Source organism: Pan paniscus, chromosome 2 (genome assembly GCF_029289425.2).
Source record: "Pan paniscus chromosome 2, NHGRI_mPanPan1-v2.0_pri, whole genome shotgun sequence".
In the NCBI taxonomy this organism is placed as follows: domain Eukaryota; kingdom Metazoa; phylum Chordata; class Mammalia; order Primates; family Hominidae; genus Pan; species Pan paniscus.
In genome coordinates, this window is record NC_085926.1 from 7,501,777 (window position 1) to 7,514,251 (window position 12,475).

Below are 12,475 nucleotides of genomic sequence, written 5' to 3' on the forward strand. Positions count from 1 at the left end.
GCACTCTGCATGATTTTATTTCTTTTAAATTTGATGAAGTATGTTTATGATAAACATGTTCTATCATGGGGAATATTCTATGAGCACTTGGGAAAAAATGTGTATGTTTCTCTTATTGGGTGAAGTATTCTGTATATGTCAATTAGATCTTTTTGGTTGACTATATTGTTCTCTTGTTTATATTCTTGCTGAGTTGTGTCTAGTTGTTTAATACTGAACAGGAAACGTTGAACTCTTCAGCTGTAATTGTGGATTTGTCTATTATTCTTTTCAGCTCCATTGGTGTTTATTTCATGTATTCTGAGGTTCTGTGTTTTAGTGAATACACATTTAAGATCATAATGTTTCTTGGTTGATTGATCCTTTTTTTTCTCATTATTGTAACATTTTTCTGTGTCTCTAGTAATTGCCTTTGCTCTGAAGTCCATTTTATCAAATATTAATATAGCCACTCTTGCTGTTTTTAAAAAATAATGTTTATGTGGTATATCTTTTTGCATCTTGTTTACTTTCAACCTAACTAGTAAGTTGAATTTGAAGTGAGTTTCCATTTTTTAAGTAGCATATAAGTGGGTCATATTTTTTATCCATTTTACTAAGCTCTGTTTTTTGATTGGCATATTTAGACCATTTAAATTTCAGGTAATTAATATATTAGTGCTTTATTCTGCCATTTTATTATGTATTTATAGTTTTCTCTGGTACTTGCTCTTTTGTTTCTTTTATGTCATCCTTTGTGTTACTTGAACATTTTTTAGGATTCCATCTTGATTTATTTACAGTGTTTGTGAGTGTATCTGTATTTCTCATAATAGTTGTTCTGGGTATTAAAATATATGTACATGACCTTTAATAGTCTACTAAAGTCTACATTTTATTATTTTTGTGAAACTTGGAAACCTTCCATTTAGGTCCCTTTCTTTTCTCCACTTTAAATATCATTATCTTGGGTGTCAGATGGTGTTACCATTTTGTCTCAGTCATCAAATGTGGTTTAGAAACTTATGATAAAAATGATAGACTATTTTATGTGCCCATATTTCTACTTTGTTGTTACTTATTTCCTGATGCTCCAAGATTCCTTCTTTTGTCATTTCCTTTCTGTTTAAAGAGCTCTCTTTCAGAGATATACTAGCAATACATTATTATTATTATTTGTCTTAGAAGGTTTCCATGTCTCCTTTATCCTTGAAGGGTAGTTGTGCTGGATATAGACTTTACAGTGAGCAGTTATCTTCTTTCAGAACTTGAAAAGTGTTGTCCTTCTAGCCTGTGTGGTTTCAATGAGGAAATATACTGTCAAGTAAATTGATGTTCCCTACAGGTTGCATCATTTATCTTTGCTTTCAAGATACTTCCTTTATTAGTTTTCAGAAGTTTAATTGTGATATATCTTCACATGTTTCTTTAGATTTATCCTTTTGGAGATTAGTTCAGCTTCTTTAGCCTATAGGTTTGTGTCTGTCAAATTTGGAAAGTGTCCAGCCATTATTTCTTGTACTACCCTTTAGCTTCACTCTCTTTCTCTTCTCCTTCTGGGATTCTAATAATACAAATATTGAATCTTTTGTTATTACACAGGTGACTGAAGCTCTCTTCGTTTTTATCAGTCTGTTGTCTGTTTTTACATTAGGTAAGTTCTGATGTGTCCTCTACTTTACAGATTCTAATCTCTGTCATCTCTACTCTTGAGCCCATCCAGCCAATATTTTTATGGTTATCATTGTAATTTTAAGCAATATTGTTTTCACTGGGTTCTTTTTCATAATATTATTTTCCTTGATGAAAGTCTGCAGTTTGTTCATTTGTCCAAGATAACTCATAATTAATTGTTAAATCATTTTTATGATGGCTGTTTTAAAACCTTGGTCAAATAATTCCAACATCTGATTTGTTTCAGTATTGGCATCAGTTGGTTATCTTTTCTCAATCAAGTTGTGATTTTCTTGGTTCTTAGTATGACAGGTGATTTTCACTTGCATCCTTGAAATTTTATTTATTGTGTTAGGAGGCATTGTGTCTTATATATATGTTTTATTTTAGCAGGAGGTAGCCACTGTTAAAATTTGGCATGTGGGTGTTGGCCTGCTTCTGTGGACTGCCATTCCAATGGCAGTTTAATTTCTGGAGTCTTTGCAGAGCTATTTTTGCTAGGTTGGTTTATACGTTGCTGCTCAGGCTCCCATGGGTTCCTGATGGTGCTACCCAAGAGAGGAGAAGAGCAGTTTCCCAGGTCAGCCTGCTTGGTGGAGGAGCACTGTGGTGGTATCTTCCTATTTCTCCTCAAACCCTGGTTTCTCTAGGTAATGGATGAAAGAAATACAACAGTCATGGGCCTGCAGGGACAAAGAAGTTAAAAGAGGCTCAGGGACAAAGGGCCAGGCTTCTTGCTATTGCTGGGCCCCTCACTCACCCTTCTTAGTGTCCCTGGATTAGGGAGAAAAGGCTCAGACCCGTGGTGTCAAAGAGGCTTCCTGGACCAAACTCTTGCTACAGCTGGGTCTCTCTTACTGGTTTGGCCTTCCCTGCCCATTTCAGTATCTCTCAAGAGAAAAAAAGAATCTCAGGGCCAGCAAGGAAAAAAAGTCCCTCTCCCGATTGCTTATTTCTGATGTGATTCCCAGTAGGTCTTCCTCGAAAGATGTTAGTCTCACTTGATGTTGTCAGAGGGATTCCTGCATGAGGAAAGAATAAACCTACCTTGAATGTCTTCTGTTGCTAGGTTGTGAGTCTAGACATACTGAGTCTGGGTCACCTTCTGTTGGATAGGGGAACACAAGTAGCCTGCCCTTTGGCTGTTCCACTAGTCCTTGGTTCCCAAAACAGATCACCTTCTTTTACCACCCTTTAAAGTTATTTGATTGCACCTCCCAAAGGGTTTATAGCTGTGCTTAATTAGGAAGACCTGAGAAAAATGGGTCTATGTCCACTTGTCCAGAGAGAAAGTATAAAACATATTTTTATGGCCACCTTTTTCCTCTATCAAGTGATGCCCAATATTTTATCCACGAAACTCATCCTGCATCCCTCTTATCAGTAGTAGAATGTGGAAGCTTCTGGGCAGAGACCTGTAAGCAGCTGATGTGTATATTGTGGGGAGGTGGTCTGACCTTTAATCTTGTACTCAAAAGTCAGCAGTGCTAAAGTATCTCTCCATAGACCATGTATTCATTGCATGAGTAAAACATCATCTACCTAGTGAAGAAACCCAACAACATCTTGACTCAGTTATCATTATCAATGGGGACAACTAGACACTGTGAGCCTCTGGACATGATATGCTGAGAATACCTGCATAGTACTCTGATCAGGAATGCTTAATTGTAATCTTATCATCAGAAAACACTAGAACAAAGTCAAAATGAGGGACAAATGATTCTTTTAGACATGAGCCTATATATTTTTTAAAAAATGACGTCATAAAAAAACAAAAACAAGCTGAGAAACTTTTCCTGAGTGAAAGAGACTGAAGAGGCATGACATCTAAAAGCAAAACACAGTCCTGGATTAGATCTTATAATGAAAAAAATGGCTAAGAAGTACATCATTGCATTATTGGGACAAATAAAATATTCGTAACATGGAAGTAGATTAACATGGAGTGTCACTGTTGAAGTTTCTGATTTAGTAACTTTACTGTGGTTATATAATAGAATGCCCTTGTTTCCAAGAAAAATACACTGAAATATAAAGGGATAAAGAGAAGCAACTGCATCGAATTAAGAAAAATATAATTATAGATATACAAATATATAGATATAGATGTATGTGTGTGTGATTATACCCACACACACTCAGAAAGAGACAGAGAAGGAGAATGTGTTAAAAAATGTGACAAAATGTTAATTGGTGAAAGGATATATGAAGTTTTCTGTATTATTTTTGCAACTTTTATGTAAGTTTTAAAATATCGAAAAATAAAAATTAAAGAATAAAAATAGGGTTAATACTAATACATCTATTCTCACAGATACTATAGAAAAATCTAGGAATAGGAATTCTGGCCCTTGCTTTGTCTACTTAAGATTTACCAGCCACTAGAGAAGGCCATCAGGTTCTTTAGAACTTGTGGCCATGTCTAGCATGGTCATGAAGTGGCTCTCTTGGTCATGAAGTGGCCATCATGATTAGGGCCAGGCTTTGGAAGTCTGAGAGCCCTGGATAGGGATATGAGCTACTTTCAGTCATGTGTAAACCTACAATTTATGTCACCTCAATAAATAAGCAGTGAGATGTTTTAGAGGTGACCACATCACAGCCAAGCTGTCACATGAGGCCATGACTAAAAGTGGCAACGTTTCCCATGGGGTTTTGGAAACCACATATACTGTTCTCTCATGGAGTATAAGCCCACCCATTATGTTCCATGAATTCTTCCTTCCATGATCAAAAGCAACTGGTTTTGATCCTAGAATTATCTAGATTTACTACAGTCTCTACCAACATGGGAGGTTTCAGTGCGTGGCTCGATTTATTTATTTTTTCTCTCAGATTTATGTTTTCTTACAGATGACATGTTAGCACTTCCACTTTGCAAAGAATGTCTGCATGCTCTTTTTCATGTAATTCTTTTGTGCCCTTTAATAAGAAGAGATAGGAGAGTTGGGTGTCTGGCATATACATGAGCCTCATTTGTATAATTAAATAGAGATAATCTCACTCTTGGTATCTCTAAGAAAAGAGCATAAATTTGAAATCAGTCATTGAATCTTGAATTTAAGTCCTATCTTCACCATTTATTAGCTCTGTGGCCTGGGCAAAGGTTTAACTTTTCTGAGCCTCAGTTTCCTCTCGTGCATAATGAAAATACTAATGCCCATATCATAGGGTGACTGTAAAGATTAAAGATCATATATTTAAAATTGTGGGACGTGATAGGAACTCAACAGATATTACTAACAATCAATAATAATTGTATTATTGATTCTTCTTCCAGGAAGTCCAATCTTTTGAAAACAATCAATAAGGAAATTGTGTTCAAAGAACTTTTCTAATTCCATTAGTCCCAGATTTCCTCATCATCTAGTTTCTTCAACACAAAAGAAGTATCCTCTCTTCAAGTATATACAAAAATAGCCTGTTGGGGTTCTATAGCTTGCTCAGAGAAAATATTTCCCTAGCATTTCCCACAAGTAAACCTTGCCTGCCTTTTTTTTATTATCGAAGTCCCCACAGATAATTGTTTGTCCACTAGAGAAGTTAATGTATGAAAGTGACTTATTGAATGACCTCTCCCAAGGGGCAGTAGCCTGCAATGCATTTACCCTACAGGGTTTAGAGTTGGGGACAGTAATTTGGGTTGGGCACAGTAATTTGGGTTGGGCAATGTTTTAAAAGCCGATTGTGCCATGTGGCTGACACTCAGCTTACAAGTAGACTGGACTCTCATTCACGACTGTCCTTGAGAAGCATGGACATTGTTTCTTGTTAAGCAAAATAGCTTAGTTTAGCTCTTGTGTTCTAATAATTAGGAGTGTGAGCTCTGAGGCCAGACTCCCTAGGTTTGAATCCTGATTCTGGTATTTCACATTTGGTTGATGTTAGGTTGATGGGACATGATGAGGATTTAAAGATTCAGTGTACATAAAGCACTTGATCAGTGTGTGTGACCAGCAGTAGATTCTCAGTGTTTTTAACATAAATTTCTTTTATGAAACTGTGTCTCTAGAAGGCATTTGAGACATCGCCTAGTTCAGTGGTTTCAAACATTTCCTTTTAGCTATAAAAAGTTTTTTGCCCCATATAAAAATGTATATAAAATTTCAATCTGTAAAAGAGACCTGTTCTGATTAACTTAAAGCGGGTGAGGCCAGAGCCCTCCACTTTCTGTTGTCCTTGGCTGCCTCCTTCCACTGGGGTGGATACAGAGTCATCTGTGCAGAGTTGCTGCAATCTGGTTATTTATTGCTATATAACAAATAATGGGAAAACAGTGACTGGGAACACTAAAACTTGCTGATTTTGCCCTAAATCTGGGAGTTGACTAGGCTCTGCTAGGCAGTTCTTGCTCAGATTTTGCCACGTAGTTGCAATCACTTGGTGGCTGGGACTGGAGATCTCAAAGGCTTCTTTGCTCCATGTCTGTCTGGATGGGAAGAACGGGGATGCCTTGGATATCTCTAACTTCCCATAGATAGTCTTTCTGCATGGTGGCCTCAAAATCTCTGGGCTTCTTTTCTGGCACTTGCAGGCACCCAGAAAGTGTCCCAGCAGAAACCAGCAGAAGATTCAGGCCTTTCCTAACCTAACCTTGGGAGATACATGGAGTTTCCACAATGTTCTGTTCCTCTGGGTAGTCTCAAAGGCCCACCCAGTTTTAAACGGAGATGGCATAGATACTGCCTCCTGATGGTCAATGAATTTGCAGACCTTTACAAAACCATCAAACGCTGTAATCTAGAGATCCCTGATAGAGTAACTTCATTTATAATGCTTAATGATGATAATGCTGCTGACATCAATAAAAGCTAATGTTTACTTGGAGATTACTTTCTGGTAGGCTCTATTTTAAATGCTTTACATGTTTATTCTCACAAAATTCTCTGAGTAGGGACTATTTTCAGATGAGGAAACTGGGTCACAGAAGATGAAAATGCTTCCAGATTACACAGAGTGTAAAGGCAGAGTTGGCAATTAAAGTTCAACTCTTGAATACTCGCAAGATAAAACTGTCGAAGTGGAAAAAGCAGTGATCCAGCAAAAACCTCACAGTTTAATTGTAGAGCTGGCCTAGACGCCATTCTTTTTTTTTTTTTTTTTTGAGATGGAGTCTTGCTCTGTCGCCCAGGCTGGAGTGCAGTGTTTCAATCTCGGCTCACTGCAAGCTCCGCCTCCCAGATTCACACCATTCTCCTGCCTCAGCCTCCCAAGTAGCTGGGACTACAGGTGCCCGTCACCACGCCCGGCTAATTTTTTGTATTTTTAGTGGAGACGGGGTTTCACCGTGTTAGCCAGGATGGTCTCAATCTCCTGACCTTGTGATCCACCCGCCTTGGCCTCCCAAAGTGCTGGGATTACAGGCATGGACACCATTCTTTCTAATTCTCCTCCATCATAGCATCTTTTTGTCTTTAACTCTACATTATTACTTATGAGCTATTTTTCCAAATTTGTTTTGACATACCAGGTTAAGGTATCTTCTTGAATTCACTATGAAGCTCATAAAAGCTCTTGTCTCTTTGGTTTTTAGCTTCCTTTTGGTCCACTGTATATAAAATAGTCTATTGCATCAAATGCATTCTATTCATATATCAACCATCATCAAATTTGGAAGAAAATTATTTTTGTTTGAGATGTATTAGAGGTGTCATCCCCTTCAATGATGATAAGAATTCAGAGTCGGTGTTTGCTTCACAATGCATTGCCCTAAGCTGTAGCTTTCTTTACTTGGAATTCCAAATTCAGCTCTTCTGCCAGAGGGCCAGTTTCTTCAACTTGGTCTGCAGGAAAGGATCTTGAAGGAGAATTGAACCTGACCTTATCCAGTCATCTCCATTCCTAATGGTTTGGTTGCCCAGAGGCCTGGAGGGAACTTCATTTGATATTGGATGATACTGATTAAATTTGTTTATCTAGCTCATGAACACTTGAAATCCAACTATGATGGATTGGATTGTTGTTTGTCAAATCTTCACTCACATCCCTCAGCCCCTTGGGCAGATGTACTTCACTTCCTGCTGACATGAGTTGAGCCACATGACTTCTTTTGGTCAATGAACCTTTATCAAGCATGACTAGGGCAGAGGCATAGTTTGGCTGAAGTCTACTCTCCTGACATTCACCATGTGACAGACATGCACTGGGGATACAAGGAGGATGAGAAATACTTGGTACAGACTCAAGCCCAGGCTGCAGCCTACTTCCGAATCCAGACATCCCACTTCATGGAGCAGTTGTCCTGCTGAGCAACCTGCTCAAACAAATCAGTCAAACTGCAGATCTGTGAGGGTGAGAAGAAATGTTCATTTATGCAAGACACTGAGGATTTTAGGCTTTTGTTGCACAGTATCAATGAAGTAAAAAGATAACTAATGTAACAGCTAATCTTGATTGACTATATAGAGTGTTGACTTTATTATTGAGTACCTAAAATATAATGCCAGATACTGTCTAAGCATGTTCCATGCATTACTTCTTCTGATTCTAAAACAAGCCCATAAAGTAGATAATATAATTATCCTCATTTCAGAGGCTTAAGTTTTTGCCTTTGATGAAAATGATTCAAATAATTTATCAAAACTCACCCTTTTGAACATGGCACAAAAGTGGAATTGGGATATTCTTATTAAGATCAGAAAAGCAGGTGTTTCTGAAATTCTTGAGGAACACTTGCAGCTTCTGCTTTTTAAGAATTTATTTTGCCATTGTCATGTAGGCATGACATGATTAAGGCTGCCATTTATTGTCTACGTGAGTCAGACTCTATGCTTTGATCATGTCATTTAATGGACAATAGCCATCTGAGTTTGGCACTAGTTTTATCAGCTTATATTATAGAAGGACAGCTGAGGTTTGGAGAGGTTAACCTATGTGTTTAAGGTCACACAGATTGCAGCTGATTCATCTAGAATTCTAACACAGGACTTCACTTCTTATCTACTACACTAAGCTACCTATTATGGTACTTATTTCTTTGCTGCACAATTTACCATGATTCCTATAGGTTGTTCATAACCATTTTCTTTGTAGGAAGCATATATTTCATATGCGAGCTATTTGAACAGCTTTTGCAATTACAGATTGATACAAGGCACTATGTTCAAGGCACTGTGCAATGCAATGGAAATAAACAATTGGAAACAGTTTGGAACTGAGTGTCAGAAAATCCAGGTTCTGCTGTCCCACAGTCATACAGCATAAGAGCATAAGGGACCTCATATAAAACCTGCAGTTGAGTTTTCTATCCTATGCAAGAACTTATTGCCTCATTTGATGGATAATGCAGCCTTACATAGTGGTTCTTTTTCATTTTGTAAAAAAAGTTGGCTTTGGAGTCAATCAAAACTGGACTGAAATTCTGGCCCTGCTGCCTGCTGCATATAAATTTCACTTCACTATGTCACCTTGCTAAGCTTCACTATCCTTATCTATAAAATCCTCAGTGTAGAACTAACATCACACTCTTGCAGAGTAGAGAGTGAAATGTATTAAAGCCCTCATCTCAGTGACTGCCACAATAAACAGTCAGTAAGTCATATAACAACAACAACTCTTAAAAGGAATTGTGTCCAGTTCCCTCAACATTATGTTCATATTCCTGTTTTAATATATTACTCCTAAAAATATCACACTTAGAATTGAACACCTTCTTGTAGTTGATTTTCAATACCAGTTGAAAGTACACAAGACACAAAATAAGTCTGTTTTCTCTCCCTAGGTCTCAGTTTCCTAACATTAAAATGAGACATTTGGGTATCAGAAACTTTTGATTTCTTCCAAGTCTAAGAACAAAATCAACTAGCAAAACTGGCAAAAAAAAAAAAAAAGCATAATTCGAAGATGAAAAATCTGGGCAAATGTTAATTCTCGTGTGTGTGTATGTGTGTGTGTGCACACACGCACAGATGTATGATTGCCCTACTTAATAGATTCACTATTTTTTCTGTCCCACAGAATGTTCTGTGTGTTCTGTGTCCTGAGAAACTCAGAGAAAATGGATGGTAATTTGGCAATTAACCAGCATACACTAAAATCCTTCTCTACTGGTCAATAAGTAGCTACTGTTTCCTAAGTGGATGAGGATATTAGTGATAATAGGTTGTAGTTTATGTTGTTGCTGTTGTTTGCATATTCATCAACATCATTTTAATTCTAACGCAACCCTGAAGAGTGATAAATTCTATTTTACAGATAAGAAACTGTGAGTCCAAGTGCCTAGATGATTTCCATTGAGTTTTAAAATGTGACTTAGGAATCTCAGTTTAAATTTCTGCCCCACTTCTTTGCGTATACAATAGACTTAGTAATAACTTATACATGTAATTTGCTGTATGGGATATGACTGTCCCTGTCACTGTACTGTGTCTACTTAAAATCACAAGGAGCGCCTAGAAAGCTGGGCAGAGGAAAACCATATAGGATGATGTGATTGCTTCCCCAGAAGCAAGCAAATCCCCCATATCAGTATTTCTGGCAAAATCACATGTTCTAAAGGATTTCAAAATTTATTGAAAATTAAAAATTCCTGATAAAAGAGAGACCAGATAATGTTTCTCTTCTTTATTTTCCTCTGTCATATCTCTCCTTTCCAGATTCTTAGTGTCATGGGAACAAATCCAGGGAATGGCTCTTTTCTAGATAACAGTGACCTTTCCACCAAGAGAATAAAACGTGCACGCACATGCGCACACACACACACACACACACACACACACTTTCTCAGGATTTGCCTGAGTCCTCCTTATGTATCACATCAAATGCAATATATTTCAGTTCTTTTGACTTCTAGAATTATTCCAGGCAGATTGCATACCCACTATTTGGCACTTCTCTGGTGATTATTCCTTCTTTTCAAATCGATTCTGCTGAAAACAGTATCTTTTAATCATTCACTACAGAGTGGATCGCCCACTCTGTACATGCACTCTCTGTAGATGGTGCTAATGTGGTGTATTATAGATGATTACTTCTGTATGTTAGAAGGGATTGGAAATGTCGGCATGTTTGTCATTGTTTTTTAAATCCTCTGAAGTCAATTGCTAATTATAAAAGCTTGTAACTTTAGGGACTTAGCCAATAACTCCAATTGAACTGTCAGCTTTTTCAGGCCAGACGAGATATATAAAGATTCTTTATCCTAATTGCTTTAATTAATGAATGCAGAGATAAGGCAACTTATAGGGCAAAATGCTGCAACATTGTTATAGCATTATTGCCTCACATGCTACCAAACTAACAATAATCTGTTCTCTGTGGATGGACACTGGGAATATCAACAGATGCACTTTTATAGGATACCTACCCATGTACCTAATATATGAGAATATAAACAAAATATCTGACATGTTTGCAGCTCTGAAAATATTTAAAATTATCTCGGGTAACAAGCCTCAAATGTATGAAAAAAAGTTGAGACTCAATAAAAAATTTTGTGGTATAATACTTTTAGAGAAAGATAATATCATTTTTGGAGTAGGATTACCTCATAAGCATTTTATTATCACAGGTGACTGAGAAGAATGAGAATAAGGAGAGACCAGGGCATATTAATAGGTCAGATGGCTGAACCACTTTTCTTGAAATTGCCAAGCTTTTTCCTGCTTCTTTGTACTTCTTCTTCCCTCTAGGTAGCATATTCATGCCTCAGTTCTCCAATCAGCTGCCTCCTTCTCTTTAGATAGATCTGTGCTCTAAGATTATACTCCCCCATCTTAGAGTAATTCCTCTATCAACATATATCTTAGTTTACTTTCTCTTACTATAAAAGAATACCACAGACCGAGTAGTTTATAAAGAAAAGAAGTTTATTTAGCTCACAGTTCTGGAGACTGGGAAGTTCAATAGCATGGTGTCTGCATCCGGTAAGGGCCTTCTTGCTTGCCATAACATGGCAGACAGCATCACATGATAAGAAAAGGCAAGAGCAAAAAACCAGAAAGAGGTTGGTTTTTATAATAAAGGCACTCCCACGATAATGAATTCAAAACCATGATAGCAACATTAATCCATTCATGAGGGCAGAGCCTCATTAATTCATTAATTTATTAATTCATTCATGAGAATAGAGGGATTCAATTTTCAACAAATAAACTTTGGAATACACATTTTAGCTATAGCATTCTGTCTCTAGCCCCCAAAATTAATGTCCTTCTTACCTGCAAAATAATTAATTCCATCCTAATAGCCCCACAGTCTTAACCATTCCAGTATCAACTCAAAGTCCAAAGTCCAGAGTCTCATTTAAATCAGATATGAGTGACTCAAGGTATGACTCATCCCATGGCAAATTTCCTCCAGCTGTGAACCTGTGAAATCAAAACAAGTTATCTACTTTCAAAATACAATGGTGGGACAGACACAAGATAAACATTCACATTCCTGGAGAGGGAAAGGAAGCAAGAAAAAAGGTATAACTGGTTCTGAGTAAGTCAAAAATCTAACAGGAGAAACAATATTATTCATTGAAGCTTCAGAATGATTTTTCACTCTGTGTTGCCTCCAGGACACAGTGGGGATTTGGACCCCCTCCTCCACAAAATTTCTGACAGCCCCACCCCTATGACTTTGGAGGGCTCCGCCTATGTAGCAGTTCTCACAGACTGAGTCCCTTGCCTGCAGTTATCACAGGTTGGTGTTACACACTGGTGGCTCTACAATTCTTGAGTCTTGAGGGTGACCCTGACCCTATGGCTTTACTGGGCATTGCCCTAGAGGGAGCTCTTAGCAGCAGCTTTGACTTCAATCCCAAATTTTAGCTCAGCTTTGCCTGACTGTGGTCTCTCTGCAGTAACTCTACTTCTGTGACAAACCACCGTGT

General features: G+C 37.6%; 1 protein-coding gene and 1 long non-coding RNA gene across 9 annotated transcripts in view; one reads left to right on the forward strand and one right to left on the reverse strand.

The window, feature by feature from the left end:
- GRM7 (glutamate metabotropic receptor 7) overlaps positions 1–12,475 on the forward strand; it is an 880,478-nt gene that overhangs the window by 631,912 nt on the left and 236,091 nt on the right. The window lies entirely within an intron of this gene.
- The window catches only part of LOC117979578 (uncharacterized), a 65,476-nt gene continuing 64,537 nt past the window's right edge, over positions 11,537–12,475 (reverse strand). The window contains exon 3 of the long non-coding RNA XR_010111389.1: positions 11,537–11,963. This is a non-coding gene — a long non-coding RNA (uncharacterized LOC117979578). The remainder of the gene's footprint in view (positions 11,964–12,475) is intronic.